This window comes from Ooceraea biroi, chromosome 7 (genome assembly GCF_003672135.1).
Source record: "Ooceraea biroi isolate clonal line C1 chromosome 7, Obir_v5.4, whole genome shotgun sequence".
NCBI classification, from domain to species: domain Eukaryota; kingdom Metazoa; phylum Arthropoda; class Insecta; order Hymenoptera; family Formicidae; genus Ooceraea; species Ooceraea biroi.
The window spans coordinates 13740203-13754174 of record NC_039512.1 but is presented as its reverse complement, the minus strand read 5'-3'; the positions used below and the strand labels follow the sequence as shown (position 1 = coordinate 13754174).

At 40.5% G+C, this 13972-nt stretch overlaps 1 protein-coding gene across 2 annotated transcripts in view; it reads left to right on the top strand.

Annotated features, from left to right (window-relative positions):
* The first annotated feature begins 622 nt into the window (after positions 1-622).
* LOC105281985 overlaps positions 623-13972 on the top strand; it is a 69742-nt gene continuing 56392 nt past the window's right edge. For both annotated transcript variants that reach the window (XM_011343592.3, XM_011343591.3), the window contains exon 1: positions 623-1251. The gene's annotated coding sequence lies outside the window, so the exon portion shown is untranslated. The remainder of the gene's footprint in view (positions 1252-13972) is intronic.

The following is a 13972-nucleotide window of genomic DNA, read 5'->3' as shown; positions in this document are numbered from 1 at the left end:
GGAATTTAAATTATTAAATCAGTAATTGACATTATCTTTTGGGGATGAAATTATATAATTAAATCTATTAATTTCTTTGGTCCTAAACAAGATAATTCTCAATTTAGTTTAATTTATTTTATTAAATATTCGAAATGGTAACCATCAACTTCTGTCATCTCAATATTTTTAAATTGTATTTTTATGTGTAACTGAAATTTTTCATCCCTTCTGGGAGACATAATATTATTATATGCGTTGCCCGAAAAACACAGGATTCTCTTGGATTTACGTAATCGGCATGTGATACGACCTACTTCAAAAACACAAGATCTCGATCTGGAGTCAGGTATACAGATCACAATGAAGGTCTTTGTCCAGTAATACGATAAGGATCGAAGTATATCACCGCTCTATTATCTACGCACAAGGTTGCAAATAAAACGTAGTAACAACAGAATTCTTTTTCATTGTGTTACTCGACGAGAAATCGAACGATCGGCGAATCGAATGTCAAAGTGGAGTGGATTGATCCAAATCCCCGAAAATAGTCATTCGGGAATTGCATTGCCGGCAAACGTGAAGAATTTGATGAACGGAAACTCGTGGGGCGGGCGGGATACCGTCGTGAAATACACACCTCCGTGTTCCCGCAGTGGCACCACGCGAAGAAGAAGGGCACCGGCAAACGGAGAGAAGAGGCGCGAGAGGTGGTACGAGCACCTTTCTCGCATACGGCGCTCGCTGTGGAATGGCAAAAAAGAGAGGAGGCCCTGTGACGTCACGCGGTTCGCGCGGCGGTGCCGCTAGCCTCTCACTTGGTAGCCGACGTTCGACACGCTCGGTTCGGTCATCGTGGTCGTCGGCTCCGTCCGTCCGCCTCGTCCCGACTTCGATTCGATCTGTCCGCGATCTCTCGCGATTTCTTGCACGCGCTGCACTTTCGAAAAAAGAACAACGAAGAAAGGAACGAGAGAGAGAGAAAAGAGACAGGTGGTTGGTCCGACTCGGCGAATCGTTGATCAGCGTCGTCGGCGGTCATTTGTCCTCACGCGCAGGCGTCCGGAAGTATCCGCGGAAACGACGATTGTGCGATCACGGGGTGACACAAGGGTCACGCGCACGCGCGTGCGTGCATGCGCTTCGCCGGTTGTAATCGTTCATGAGTTCTGTTTCGCGTTTGGTGGTGAACAGTTTTGTATTTTCGTTTCTTGATTGTGCCATGATACTCTGGATATGATACCGGATGGATTAAACTGTCGTCGAGGATAGGTAAGAGCTTTTTTATTTTTCTAACGCGCCATTTTGAATTGACAGGTTAGGATTGCAGCATATATCGCTCCACCAGGAGATTATTATCCCCGAATTCGTTAATGATATTCTTCCGGTGCGCTAATGAGTGATACGAGCAAAAGAGTTTTCATAGATTTCGGTTCTAATCTATACAATGAAAAACGTAAATTAAGAAAATACAGAGCGAGGTATATCTGCAAAAACTTAACAGAATATATTTTAATAGTTCTCAGTAAATTTGCCAATGAAGGGTTATTTGAAATTTTGAAACCGCAATTATATTTAAATTGCCGTCTTCTGGCGGAGAAGCATACGACAAATGTACATTGTGATTTTTCTCGAAACGAATGGCTTTTGGCACTCTGCACGAGAAAGCGACGGAACTATTTGATTAGATCTGGTTAAATAGTCTCGTAAATAAACTTGTGGCACAGTCGTTAAATTTGTGGGTCATTATTTTTCTCCGAGGAATATCGACTTTACTGCCGGTTCATCCGGCTTCTGTCTGTCCCTGTTACGGTTCATGGCGTTTGTCAGTACTTTTTCGTAAATTTGTGAAAGTGCACAAAGTTATACTTCATTAACTCCTTTACCGTTTAACTTCATGTACTCCTTTATCGTTTCTCATTCTTATTTTTTACAATGATATTTCTATGAATTATGCAAGAAGTGCAAATTGCAAGCAAATGTTGCTCTCCTCATTTTCCTTCACTGGGCTCTTAGTTCATAACACGTATATTACATATCCAAAATTAATTGTAGGATGGATTTTGTGCATTCTTCCTATATGGAGAAAATATTGAAATCAGAGTCCTAAACATAAAGTATATAAAAATTGCTAATATTTTAGTGATTCATCGATCAAATCTGCACTGCAAAACATGTCCACTTTAAATATAACGGAAAAAAAGGAATTTTTTTCCGCTTTAACTTTAAGTGTGAAATTAAAGCGGAATCATATATATATATATATATATATATATTATATATATATATTATATATATATATATATATATTATATATTGCGAGTTGCCATAGTTACGTTATTTTCGTCCGCTTTAAATATGTATGACCGAAATCGTAACCGATGATCACATCCTTTATAATATCCGTTATAATGCTAGATTATTACCAGTCCAATATAAATTATATATATATATATATAATATAAAATCCTTTATATAAATAGGACTGGTAATAATCTAGCATTATAACGGATATTATAAAGGATGTGATCATCGGTTACGATTTCGGTCATACATATTTAAAGCGGACGAAAATAACGTAACTATGGCAACTCGCAATATGGCAGCAGCGTGAATTTCTTCTGATCATCTTTATAGTTGTAGAGTTACATGGTTATAAAGTGTTAGACATATATTTTTGTCTAATCGTCGTAATCCAAGCAATATGGGAATCGATCGACGTGGTAATCCTCGAGACAAATGTACCGCATGTGATTGTGACGAATTTGAATTGCCATCGGATGATCAGACAAATATATTATATGTATATATATATATGATTCCGCTTTAATTTCACACTTAAAGTAAAAGCGGAAAAACATTCCTTTTTTTCCGTTATATTTAAAGTGGACATGTTTTGTTGTGTGGCAATGATCTCGATGTTCAGATGTTCAAATACTCGTGTGAGACGTTATAAACTTTCTAACTTTAAACTTTCTCACTTAAAAAAAAGATTATATAAAGTATATAATCTTTTTTTTTTAAATGTGATAAAACATATCGAAGTTGTTTGTTACTTAAAATTAAGCAAATGAGACCGTACGTGTACAATTATTTTTTCCTAATTTAACTGCAACGGAGAGCGAGAAATGTAATAGGGCCATAATTCATGCCGCCAGACTAATAGCGATATATTCTATTTTACCACGTAACACGCGCGCGCAATGGAGTCGTGGCTCCTGAAAAATCACGAGATCTCAGGGGACTGACCTCTCGAGGTAGCTGCGTGAGATGAATACGCGTAGGATTGAAATAAATCTCATAAATCGTGTTGGTATCAGCTCGCGAAATATACGAAACACGGGCGTGTACTCTCCGGCTCTCTGTCATCTCGCAACCGAGATTGTGGAACCGCGCACGAGTAGCCGCGCGCGGGAACATAATTGAAAACGCTTAGCTCTTTTATTGCCACGATGTACATAATCGTTCGCGCGGGTCGGTGGCATCGCGAGAGCGTTTATGTAAGCTTTGCGCTCTTAAAGAGCGCGAATGCCCGCGGGATACCTCGCAAATATCTCGCAATCGCCTTTTCGTGGCGAGTATCTCCGGAGTAGTATCCAGTATATCCATTTCCAGTAAACATCCCGACTTTCCTGCCGCCGTCAAGCGGGCTCACCTTTGTGGCCGAGGTTCGTGATACGAATAAATTTATAGTGGGGATATAGAACTCTGGATTCTGAGTTGAATTCTCGTCTGGAAGAGAAGTGGCCGTGCATGCGATACGCACAGGCACGTAAACTCTAATGCCGAGAAAGACGGTGTTTCGTGAAGTAGATTCACGAGACTCGATTGTGTGCGTCCTGTTCTTTTTGTAACTTAACATATTTAATTCAGCCTACCCTTGAATTTCAATGCATGCATCGATATTCCGCAAGAGAACATGTTGCGTCGAGGAGTTTATAGGAATAAACATCGAAGAGGGTAAAGTTCATGCCATTTTTGCTTGTGCATTTTTTGTCACAATAACATGATCTATTGATATGAAAATGCGACATTGGTATTTCCATCTTAACTTTATATGGTAATGAAACATTTTAGTTGTAACGTGTAAAGTCTTCCTCTTTTTTAAATCAACTTCAAAAAGCAAGATATTCAAAAAAGACAAAAACCAGTCATATTTATTACAACATTTTAACATTTAACTTATATAATATTCGGCGCGACTTTACTCGCATGTTACAACTACTCACGTTTTCTACGAATCCGCAATCGATTATTACGTTACTATTACGGGTCAACGGAGCAAAGAGACTGGCAGGGAGATACATAATTTAGAACGTTCCATCAGGGAAGGGAGATAGTCGCAGATTCCGCGATCGTTCGCTCAGAGTGCCGATCAGAACGAATGTCGTCAATCGATCGCGCCGGCAAAACCGATTCGCATGAGCATGAGCATGAGCGACAGAGATTATACACTGCTCTTAGTTATTGGATCGAAACGTTCCGGCCAGCATATGAGCGATCTATAAATCGCGCACGCGCGCCCAAGCAAGAATAAAAAGGAGTGTTGACCGATTTGCATTGATACTTCTTTTCTCGCCCGCGTGCGCGCGCAAACAGGCGATTTATTATCACGCGGCGGACGCTCATTAGACGCTCGTTTCTCCTTGTCTTCGAGCGAGGCTTATTAGTCCACGAGTACGAGCACGTGATACTCGGTCCCTCTGTCGACCAGGTAATCGTGATAGCGATTAATAAACGACGCTGGATTACGCAGCAGTTTATTGGATTAATAAGCGCGTTGAACGCAGGCAGCATAACTTCTCCGCGCAGCCGCTTGATTTCTCCACGAAGGTGTTACAGTGATGAGTCGGATACTTATCGGCCGCGAAATTCTGCGTTTCAGCGACTATCCGTATTAATTTTTGCAGGTACGCACCGTCTCCTAGTCAATCCGTCGCTTTGTCCATTTAAACCAAAGTTTCCCAAAGTGGGCACTATCGCCCCTGTAGGCTCTGAAGAGATCTGAGAGGGCGTTGGCTTCAGTAGCAGGCAGTAGGGGTAGTTGAGGAGTAAGTAGGAAATAAGAAGGCAAAACAATTTGGTCGCCTAAACATTTTTTTAAAGTAAACTTGACTATATAGATATACAATCCACTTAATTACAAATTTTTTATTGCATTTCCGTCATCCTATTTGGTTGAACGTAGATTTAGTGCAGTCACAAGTCTTTTGACTAAAAAGAGGAACCGACTGCAAATAGTTGATCGCGGAGATTTAAAGATGCTGCTAACAAATATAGAGCCAAATATAATTGATAGCAGCACATCAGGCTCAACCTTCTCATTAATATTTATTTTATCATTAATTATTTTTAATTTTACGGATTTGATTGATATTAATTAATAATAATAGTGAGTAATTTTATATGTGCAATTTCTTTGTTATTTTATATTAATAAGTAGTTTTAACATAAATAGCTTTAACTTCAGTTCTAAGTTGTTTTATTTCCAAACTAACTTTTTGAAATTCAAAAATTACATATACAGCTACAGAAGTATTTTGATGAAATTACTGACACAACTACGCTTACAATTTTATTATTAGTTGAGATAGAGATTTCCTGAGGGGGGCGTTGAAAAAAATTATCTTTGAAAAGGAGGCGGTAAGCTAAAAAAGGTTTGGGAAACTCTGATTTAAACAAAACAGTTTATCTCATCGGATATTACAAAAGCGTAAGCTTTTCTTAATTTATGAATGCTAGAATTTTAATGTGCAACTGAATTGCAAGGATCTACAATATTGAGTTGTCCGGTCCACCTCGTTCGACATTTTCGTTGAAGAAAAATTAATTCTGAATTGAAATGCGAAATGAGAGATGCACATCGCACATACAGGATCTTGTAACCATCATATTTCAAGTGTTCCATGGACCACAATTTAGCATTTTTGTTACGAGCGGGAATACACTCGCGAATGTTTTAGCGAGGATATCGTCGGACGTCCAGTGTCTTTGTGAAAGCGAACCGGATCTCGTTAGTAATTCGTGTTTTACGCCCGCGACGTGATGTATCGCTTTGGATTATCACTGGTTGCTGGAGAATGCATAATACCGGTACGGTATCGTCGCCGGAGAGCCCTACGTTCTGTATGTTAATGTGCACATGAATAAACCAAGGGAAGCCGATACTCTCGGGATGATACTCCGTTTAAACGCCAGATACACAAATGTTTGCACCGAGTTTGCTCCCCTTTGAGTCTCACAACATTCCATGGTGTACATGCGGACAATATTCGTCGAGTTCAATCGTCGTCACCGGTAATCAACGGAAATAATCTCACGACTCGGCAATGATGTCAACGGGTCGTCAGATTTGTGACACAACTGCGTTTGATGGCTATTTCCTTCGGTCCCGACCGTAAGATGGAATCGAGAAGGAAAAATACAGGGTAGGCAAAAATCGTCGCCCAATAGATCTTACGAAATGAAAGACGTTGCGGCGTGGATTAGATGGAAAAAGATTTCTAGCGGATCTTACCGCGACTTACAACGCCATTCTCTCGTTCATATCCTATTACCGTCACGTGCTTCAATCGTAATCGAGCATACGACGACAGCATTTCCTTGACCAGGCCAACGGGAACTTTATCTTCGAATGTTAATCCGTTTCATTTTAATCCCTTTCATCTCGCTTCGTCTGAAATGATATAGATTTTACCTTTTTCCCGCGATAATCCAGTTATATGTATATAGAATTACATAGACAATACGCTACTACAGTAACTAAATCTGGATTTAAAATTTTTCTTTATAAAGTGGCAGGAAATATTTTCTTCAGGAGATATTAATTTCAAATATCAGCGTGTTTTCCTCACATTTTTTTTGTAAATCTGCAATTACAAGAAGCTGATCGCGTATAGGTAAACTTTCGTAACGAAGTCGCGGCATAGCGAAAACGAAAGCCTTTGCACGGCATCGTGTCCACGAAAATTGCGATTTCTGGCAAAGACTGACGGAGTTACTTCTACGAGAACGTAATATGTAATTATTACGACGTTTCACTTGTGCATTTCGCCGGTGTATCCGTGCCTGTATCGGTGAAAACGCCATGGTTAGCAACCTGCCCTGGATCCGTATTTTTCAAGTGCGACCAACTTTCGTATATGAATTTCAGTTATTTGGTCCACGATCGTGAAATGGAACATTCGGCGCGAGGCGCCATTCCCTTTATAATTTCTTCAGCCAATCCTGTCTGCCCAAATTATGCCGGTAGCCCTGAAAATTGAGCCTCCAATCTCTCTCTCTCTCTCTCTCTCTCTCTCTCTCGCGCGCGCGCGCGCTATTAAAGAATGTGATACATTTTTCTCACAAAACACTATATGGAATAATTTAAGAATTATTTAGATATTAATTTTTTACATTATTTTTTGGTTATCTCAATTCCGAATACACGTTGAACGCGCCCGCTCTCGCTGAGATATACCGGTCGAATCAATTTCCACTTGTTTGCTCGCCAGTCTCGACTTCTGTGTCCTCCTGGAAATCTCTCGAAGACTTCAAAATCTTCCCGAGAGAAAACCTTTCGCTCTCCTATCCATTCCGCGGGCTACGCTTAACTGTCTCTAAACTTTGACTCGCGGTTTTAAATATGGCGTGCATGTGCATCGGCGCAATCCGTATAGCAAAATTCAACTTTTACTTGATTTTAATAAATTACGACGGTTGTCTGTAACGGCTTCCTCTATTATTGTTTTCTCGCTTTCCGTCTCGCGTGTTGTCTACCTTCTTCAGTTGTTGTCTCTGTACCCGTATGTACGCGTATGTATATGTGTGTGTATATGTGTATCATGATACGTTGGGTCGCGTCTTTCTAATTTCTGGGTCTGCGGCGATGCAATCGCCACAATTTATTAATTAAATATTTAATTAAATATTAATTAAATATAGATATTATAATGTGCTTAAAAATCAAATGTTTCTTTTATCTTCTTTTAATCAAGTAGCCAAAAGAATAAATAAATATACATATTATTCTCCTTTTTTGTTTCTTTGTTAATTTTCCATCATGCTTCCGTGTTATGCGCTCTTTATTTTCGTGCGTTTCCTAGAATGACAATCTTAGAAGCAAGGATGATTTTAGGATGTAACCTAAAACATAGGTGGCAGCGGTCATCTAGAGCTGGCCAGTCTGGTTTCAGAATTGACGATATAGCCAACATGACCTCTGTGGAGAGGAGGCGCATAAATTCCTATCGCGAGCGAAACGAGCCCGCGCGATCGCATCTCGAGCTATAAAAATTCGAAAGGGGCTACCCCGGTGGTGGCGATGCGTTGGTAGAAGCGCAACCTCAATGCACTTTCGATCGAGGTTGAAACACTTTCGCCGCCGCGGCGGTCGAAATTAAGGAGCGCGCGCGTGTAAATCGCGCGCAGGCCATGTCAGCGTTAACTCGATTGGCTCCGCGAACACCGGGAGCCTGAGAACACCAGCGGAAGAACAATCGTGAAAGTATCCAGGGAAGATACTCCCTTCGATTGTCTCCCGTAGAAAGTAAACACAAATGGCGAGAGGTAAGAGCGCGCACATCTTTTCGAATTCCCTTGACTCTTCTTCCTCCTCGTGACTTGCGGCGGAATTCGTAAATTAAGTCTTGGTTTCACGCTCGGCTGCTGCGCCATGATGGCTAAAACTTTTGTGGCGTTGCGCCGTGGTTGAATCCGCGGCCGGAAGCGAGACGTGACAATCGTCGCCAAAAATTGTACCACTGCCCGTTTCCGGGTCCAACTTTCTCCGACTTGTTCTACTCGCTTGAGCAGTGGATACCTAAAGCAGTAGAACTTGCTTTCGAAATAAGTATTTACATGCTTTTCCACACATTTCCTACTCTTTGATTACAATATTATGAGATTATGTATAGAAGGTATTTCTGCATTCTGGCTACATCGAGTATCAGATGCAGTATCGCAGCATGCGACTCTCGCATTTTGAGTCTTGTCACGAGCCTTTATCTCCCTTTTCCAACTTCTCTTCATCTTTTTTTCCTTTATCTCCTTTTTTCTTTCTTCCACGGTCGCTCCGGTCATACCGTAAAAATGAAAATTTTTGGTCTGTGACACAAACGACCGGCGAATGGCGATTAACGCTTCAAACCGCGAACGGAACAGGTTTCCAAAGACGTCCAAAGATGCACCAGCGTGCACGTTGCTATAACGCGGCCATCACTCACGAGGAGGACGTAGCGGGGAAAGAAAGAAAGAAAGAAGAAAGGAATACAACAGAAGCCGCAAAAATTAGAGCCACTTTTATGGCCGACCCCAGTTGGATCATCACATTCTATTCGGCCTGTTTCGTGCACGACTGCATTTCATCCCGTGCATTATCCGTGCCTTATTTTTGTGTCTGTTGCGGGCACTTGCAGCATTCGGCATTCCGTGGACACGTCATCAAGAAGCATTCTTCGGGACATATTTGGTGACTGAAATCCAAACTTGAAGTTTGTTCGCCATTTGAAATGGCGTATAACAGTCGTAGTAAACTCAAGACTAGCATCTTCGCGACTAAGCAGACATCAATTATCACTCCGTTAATTGGCAATTAGTCTCTTGGCTGGAGGGCAATTTTCCATGATATGTCCACCATCTGCGAATGCGTGGCAGGAAGCGCGATTCCGTGAGATGAGCAAAACAATTGATAGCCGTGGAAGAAGCGCAGCCAGCAAGAAAAACGAAGAAGGACGAGTAGAGAGAATGAGGCTTGGGAACTTCGTTCTCCATCACTCTCTCAGCTGGCCGGTCGCTCGTATCTGCGATCTAAAAACTTGCCGAACCGAGGTTATTAACTGGCTTGTGCGCAAAAACGATGGGCAGAGATCCTCTGAATTAATTTGATTCCGCCGCGGCCCTGACTGAGTCTACACGTTTTTGCATCTATACATTGCCTGTTGCGTAATTGGAATTTAAAGAGCTCTAGAGATTATCAGTATAAGGTATCAGGCTGTCTTGATTATCAATATCAAAACGTGCTTGAATAATCTTGTGTTTATTACTATTTCGCCAAAATTAATTCCAAAATTAATTTGATAAAATCTGTTCTTGCCGACTTTTTGAAAGGAAATAATTTTTTGGGGGAAATTATAAAAATAAAACTTTTTATATTTTTTACATTTATCATTTCTATGCGCAATATTATATTCTCTTAGTTAATATTGATTCGAGTAATGATTGATGATATTCCGATGTTAAATTGTACAGTAAGCTGCAAGATCAATAATCGAAAGAGAGAATATCTATATTTTTTACATTACCATCATAATTTACATTAATTGCATTAAATATGTTTAACAATAAGGAATCCAGGGCCGAATTAATGGGGGGAGGACTAAGGGGGGCTATAGCCCCGGAGCCTCACTTATTAAGGAGTTTCATCCGAGCATACTTATTTTCCGAATAACTAAAAATATTTTTTAAATGCTAATGCAAGATTTTTAAATAAACTAAAGGTAATTAAAATTATATTAGACTTTTATTTTACTACTAACGTTTATTTCACACACTTTGTAACTCCACGGAGCCAGTAGTCTCCTGGCCTCAAGAACCTTAATCCGGCCTTGAATGAATAAAAAATGTTTGCACAATACTTTTATATATAGATTATACAGATATTACGAAGATATTTCGTTCTTAGCATTCGCGAAAGATTAGACTCGGATTTGATAAAGATCGCGTTCCGAGATGAAATAGTGATGACATGGTTGCGTAATACGAAACCCAGTAACCTTTTGTGTCTCGATGCACCGACGGTATGCCGTGAACAGATAATATATACTGCTTCGCCGCGTAATAATGGACGTGCACGTTATCCTGTTAAGGTCACTTGTTCGACGGCGCTCAAACAAGTCACGATGAGCGTGCCTCGACACATGACTGACATGATAAATCCTTCCTATCGATGAAATATGTCTCTCACGTGTCTGTACATCCGTTGAAATACTTTCGAAACATTTTTCGTACGTTTTAACACATATAATAAATCAGATAAAGGTAGAAAAGAAGCAGCAATGGTCTCATTCATTATGTAAATGTCCTGTTAGAAATTTAATATATAATTTTTAAAAGAAGTTTTCTAGCGAAATAGTTTTGCTACACGTAATTGGGTGATAAGAGTGTGGAAAGTTGGTTCATCCAATGTGCAACCTTGATACAATGAAAATGCGATAACGTTTCAGGCGCAATTATGTTCGAAGGAACGATTACGCCACTTTTGTAGAAATCCACGCGAGCAGGCCCCACCTCCTCTCTAGAGAGTTAAATCGTTATTCATGACGACCGGCCGTGCCGTTAGCGTATGCTGCGAGAAAATGGAAACAGGTTACGAATATATCATCCGTTAATTCACTGCTGTCGATGTCGCACCGAATCTCACGCCGCGTGTAAATCCCACAAAGATGCCGCACGGTGAACAAAATCATTAATTTGCATGGATAAAGACTGAAAATTCATTCGGACATGTACATATACATATACTTATATTTATTTATTTAAAAAGATATTCTGACCAAAATAAGAAAATTTAATTAATTTAAAGTATTAAGTATTAATTTTATTTTACGCGTTAGTCAGATTGTGCGCAAATTTTAATACGCTCGAAGCATCTTTTCATCATATTTTTCCCCGCTCTGGAAGACTTGTATATGTATTATACATATACATATAATAGCCGTGCAAGCGGGTATGCAAATCCTCGGGAGGAAATCCTGATCCTTTCACCGTACGATCGTAGCCTGTGTTTGGCTTATTCACAGATCCACAGATGGATGCTTGATCATAATTACGTACTTTCAAATTTAGCACCTGGTCCGTTAAGTGACACGCAGAAGCAAGTGCAGTTGCACGTTGTTACGTATTAAAAATCCCATTTCTGTTTAATGTAGGCAAATGGAGGAAGAAAGTATATCATATTGCTTGTAGCACTTATTGAAAAACGGGATTTAATCGATACTCGGACTGGTGTACATAATACATAACACCACGATAAAATATTAATGATATTTCCTGACGTAATGTCTTATTAAAATTTCATAAACGACACATCGTATAAAGCGAAATAATGAACGAATTATGGATATAAACTATATATATATTGTTATAAGACTGTCACACACGTCTTCTTAATCCATTTGCTATTTTACTAATAAAGCATCGTGTGTCTCGCAATTTTTGCGATGCGAAAAAACCTACGGTGGGCGTAACAGTCAGTTACGCAGCTCCGAAAGCACGAGTGTCAATTACCATGGTCGATGTAGCCGACAATGGGTTGTCACGTCCGCTGTGTTCCTTCGGCTTTTTTTCCACAAGCGTGTGAGAACGCTTCTTCGTCGCCTTGTGAATACAATAGGGCTAATACATTTACGCTGACAGTGGCGTCCTTGTTGTTCTCCACCTTGGTTGCGTTCCAATTGTGAGTGAGGTGATGATGATGATGATGATGATGATGACGACGACGACGAAGATGAACACGATGATTTCGAGGTGGAATACAAACCGTATTGCGATTCAGCGCAGGCTATGAGCACCGACCGTTAGCCAATCAGAGAAGCTCAACCGGCGGCTACCAGCTAGCCCCGTTGCGGGCCCCATTCGCTGGGCTAGTCGGCAACCCATCGAAAAGTGAAACGCGATCTCGGATTGAGCATCTCTGGACGCGCCATGTTTCGCCACGCTTGTAAAGTGTGTCAATAGGAGAACAAACAGACGAATGTGCTCCGTGGCTAACCCACTCACCAAAAGTCGCTTATAAGGCGCGCGGACCGGTCTTCGGAAATTTTAATGACCGTGCGATTACACTTGCTCGGTTTCAAGCTGACGGTACCATGAACCCTTTGTCTGGTCAAGGACCTTTGGCACATTGGGGGCAAGTGTGTCGTATCTGTTGAATTAGAGAAATATATATATATATATATATATACAGGGTGTTTCCTAAGTAAGTAGACAAACTTGAGAAGGATATTCCTTGGCTTATTTTAAGAAGAAAAGGTCATATATGTCCTAAACTGCTTTTTTATTTTTGAGCGTGTACGTCAATCAATGGAAAGGAGAGTTGAGGCGTGTATCATGGCTGCAGGTGGACATTTTCAGCAGTTACTGTGATGTTATAATTTTTCTTTTTGGTTACTATTGTTTTTCATTTGTTTCATTTGCAATAACACAAACTGTTCTATAATAAACGAAAAGTGAACGAAAACAGTGATGTACTTTTTTTTGGAAAACAAAGCAGTTTGGGACATATGTTTATATGACCTTTTCTTCTTAAAATAAGCCAAGGAATATCCTCCTTAAGTTTGTCTACTTACTTAGGAAACACCCTGTGTGTGTGTGTGTGTGTGTGTATATATATATATATATATATATATATATATAATGTATAAGATATAATAAAGATTATATTACAAAATTGCGTTGCGATGAAAAATCTTTCCATGTAACAAAAGAATTTTTTCATTAGACCAATCAGATCAATCAATAATCGCTACACGTTACATCTGTGTAAAGAGAGATTGCAAGGCTTCAAATTTTATGCGCCAAGAAACACATTGCAGTCCACGATAAACTGTCAAGGAAACCGCAAAGGGTTTAAAGTGTGCACGAAGAATACATTGTATCCTGCATAAAAAGGTACAGTTCGAGGATCATCGCAAGGCGCTCGTTCCTCATCCGCGCGCACATTCTTGCAGTGGCTCTCGCAGCTGGTGTGCCACTATGTGCTCTACCGACATGTGCACGTGTGTGTGTGTGGCAAGCGGGAAGGTTAATACGAACGTCCACGTAATCGCCAGATACCCTCTTTTATACCGGCGCAATCGCGTGACAGCACCTTTCTACTGCGCGACGGCGACGGCAGAAAAGTCCCGTAATGCGACGTCCGTCGTCGTACGGTGGCCCGCAGTTTGTCGCCTCAACAGCCTATCGACTTAGGTAATTAATACCGGTCTGGGTGGTGCAGATCGGAATGCGGCAT